This window comes from Biomphalaria glabrata, chromosome 8 (assembly GCF_947242115.1).
Source record: "Biomphalaria glabrata chromosome 8, xgBioGlab47.1, whole genome shotgun sequence".
Lineage (NCBI taxonomy): Eukaryota > Metazoa > Mollusca > Gastropoda > Planorbidae > Biomphalaria > Biomphalaria glabrata.
The window spans coordinates 24388887-24392640 of NC_074718.1; the positions used below are offsets into that span (position 1 = coordinate 24388887).

The 3754-nt window shown below is 36.9% G+C and overlaps 1 non-coding gene across 1 annotated transcript; it reads right to left on the bottom strand.

The window, feature by feature from the left end:
- Nucleotides 1-2414: 2414 nt before the first annotated feature.
- Trnak-uuu (transfer RNA lysine (anticodon UUU)) lies at nucleotides 2415-2487 on the bottom strand. Its single transcript has one exon. It is a non-coding gene; the product is annotated as a tRNA-Lys (tRNA).
- Nucleotides 2488-3754: the final 1267 nt, after the last annotated feature.

The following is a 3754-nucleotide window of genomic DNA, read 5'->3' on the forward strand; positions in this document are numbered from 1 at the left end:
AATGAGATGTGACGTAACAAGGCTGCTTCACTTGATTGGTTGGTTACTAAAGAGAGGGCGTGTTTCCGGTTTGAGGGGTCATAAAGATTAGAAGAAGAAAAAAAAACTCATTTGTGAATCAGAGAGTACTCTTCATTATTGTGGAAACAAATATGTAATAAATCTCTAGAGAACCACGTTAGAACTGCATAGAGTAAAATGAATACCTTAGGTCTACGTACTTTAAAATCTATTTCTTTTCTCTTTAAATTTATCATTCACCTCCTCTCCCTCCCTCTCTCTCTCTCTCTCTCGATAGCTTTTGTTCTCTCGTTCTTATTTTCTTGTTCTCTATATCTCCTTCTCACTTTTGCTCTCTTTATTTCTTTACTTCTCTCTTTTGTTCTTCTCTCTTTCTCTCACTCTCGCTCTCTCTCACACACACATCCTCTCTCTCTTTCACTCTACTTAAAACTCACTCGCTCTTTCCATCTCTCTCTCTCTATCTCTCTCTCTTTCTCTCTAGCGCTTTGGCTCTCTGGTGCTCTCTCTCTCTCTAGCGTGCGCGCTCATGTCTGTGTGTGTATAAATGTGTCACCTGTCTCTCTAACAATGGTTCCATTCATTTCCCTCTCTCTGTCATGAAGTAAAACCTTTCTGTATCTGTATAAATGTGTACCTGTCTCTCTAACAATGGTTCCATTCATTTCCCTCTCTCTGTCATGAAGTAAAACCTTTCTGTGTCTGTATAAATGTGTCACCTGTCTCTCTAACAATGGTTCCATTCATTTCCCTCTCTCTGTCATGAAGTAAAACCTTTCTGTGTCTGTATAAATGTGTCACCTGTCTCTCTAACAATGGTTCCATTCATTTCCCTCTCTCTGTCATGAAGTAAAACCTTTCTGTGTGTGTAAAAATGTGTCACCTGTCTCTCTAACAATGGTTCCATTCATTTCCCTCTGTCTGTCATGAAGTAAAACCTGTCTGTGTCTGTAAAAATGTGTACCTGTCTCTCTAACAATGGTTCCATTCATTTCCCTCTCTCTGTCATGAAGTAAAACCTTTCTGTGTCTGTATAAATGTGTACCTGTCTCTCTAACAATGGTTCCATTCATTTCCCTCTCTCTGTCATGAAGTAAAACCTTTCTGTGTCTGTATAAATGTGTACCTGTCTCTCTAACAATGGTTCCATTCATTTCCCTCTCTCTGTCATGAAGTAAAACCTTTCTGTGTCTGTATAAATGTGTACCTGTCTCTCTAACAATGGTTCCATTCATTTCCCTCTCTCTGTCATGAAGTAAAACCTTTCTGTGTCTGTATAAATGTGTACCTGTCTCTCTAACAATGGTTCCATTCATTTCCCTCTCTCTGTCATGAAGTAAAACCTTTCTGTGTCTGCATAAATGTGTACCTGTCTCTCTAACAATGGTTCCATTCATTTCCCTCTCTCTGTCATGAAGTAAAACCTTTCTGTGTCTGTATAAATGTGTACCTGTCTCTCTAACAATGGTTCCATTCATTTCCCTCTCTCTGTCATGAAGTAAAACCTTTCTGTGTCTGTATAAATGTGTACCTGTCTCTCTAACAATGGTTCCATTCATTTCCCTCTCTCTGTCATGAAGTAAAACCTTTCTGTGTCTGTATAAATGTGTACCTGTCTCTCTAACAATGGTTCCATTCATTTCCCTCTCTCTGTCATGAAGTAAAACCTTTCTGTGTCTGTATAAATGTGTACCTGTCTCTCTAACAATGGTTCCATTCATTTCCCTCTCTCTGTCATGAAGTAAAACCTTTCTCTCGCTATGTGTTTCTTCGTGTGTTTAATAGACAGATCTATTTGTCTTAGTTTGTTCGTGTGTTTAATAGACAGATCTATTTGTCTTAGTTTGTTCGTGTGTTTAATAGACAGATCTATTTGTCTTAGTTTGTTCGTGTGTTTAATAGACAGATCTATTTGTCTTAGTTTGTTCGTGTGTTTAATAGACAGATCTATTTGTCTTAGTTTGTTCGTGTGTTTAATAGACAGATCTATTTGTCTTAGTTTGTTCGTGTGTTTAATAGACAGATCTATTTGTCTTAGCTTTTTTTTTTTTGTCTTTCTTTTTTTTTTCCTTTGATTGAATTATCTATAAGCCATTTCATTTTAAAATGTTTAATTATTTATTTTGATTTACTATTATGATTATGTCTTAGAACAATGATGTGTTTATAAATACCAATGTATTTATTTAAATTTTAAAAACCAAGACAGCGATGCATACCAGTTCGCCTCTAGTAGCAAATGTAATGAGACTGGCGATATATGGAAAGACTGTGATGTATTTAAATATAGATTTACTTAATATAATATTTATTTATATTGTACTTTTGAATTTAAAATCAATACAATAAAAAAAATCTTATTAAAATCAATTTTTGAAAAAAAAACATAACAGCGCCCGATAAGGGACTTGAACCCTTGACCCTCAGATTAAAAGTCTGATGCTCTACCGACTGAGCTAACCGGGCTCAGATTCGCAAATTAGGTCGATGTTTGTCACTGTACATTACACACCAGTGATAACATCTCGGGTCATTGCTTAATATTCTCAGGGACAGCCTGGAGGCCACTTGGGCCTAGGCATTAGTTTTGTGAGACACCCACATCTTTAAGATAAAGTTTTAATTAAAAAACAAACGTATAACTAATAATGCTAATATCTAAAAGCATGCCATATTTTAGAAGAATGAGATATGGCACTTTCAAATTTAATTTAATTTTCTTTCTTTAAAAAGTTCTTAATATTAGAACTATATGTCAGTAGGCCTACTAAGTATTTCTTGGCCCTATGTTCCAGTGTTGCATATAGCTAAATCCGGCCTTGAAATAAAGTGTTCAATAAAGGATTATGAATGATACGAAATGATACTTTAAAAAACAACATTATTAATTATAATCAATTAGGCCTAATAGAAGCAACTGCATTAGGTTTACATCTTCATTAAATTACTCATAGCGGGGTAAACAGATGAGGACACTGAAGACTACACAGCCCACTTAGCCAACATGAGCTAAAGCATAGCGATACATCAGCACAAAGTGAATAGAGTCCAAAAAGTATTAAAAATGACATAAACACTTAAAAACTGCCATGCACAGAAACTACACACACTCCAAGGACATGATCGCGTAGCCTCCAGACTATTCACTAAAACAGTAACTTCTTGCTTTCCGTTCTAGTAAGAGTAACAGTGGTTCTAATTAGTATTGAAGTTCTATTCTCAGCCCAGTTTATCATATAAGAAATATTCCAAAAGTCCAATCATCTAGATCAGCGGTTCTCAACCTTTTAAGCTCGGCGACCCCTTTTTACGATCCCCCACTCTGCCGCAACCCCCCCCCCCCCCCGCCCGCACACACAGCAATAGAAGCATAGACAAAGCAATTCATTTTTTCGATGGTCTTTGGCGACCCCTGGTAAATCGTCAATCGACCCCCAAAGGGTGGCGACCCTTAGGTTAAGAGCCCCTGATCTAGATCTCTCACTAAATAGTGATGTTTAAAAGATGTATATAGCTGATTGTTAGCTAACGCTCTTCACCATCAATGTAAGCTGTTCTGTCCCTTAGTCAGCTGAACAGTTAGGGCACCACAAATGATCTGTCCTTTGTCTCTCTCTCTATTTCTCTCTGTCTTTTAGCCATGATTTGTGTCTCTTTCATTGACAGGCCTGTTTATTCTTCATGTTTTCTTCCCATCGCTTCTTTTGTCTGTCTGTCCTTTTTTTTTTGCCTG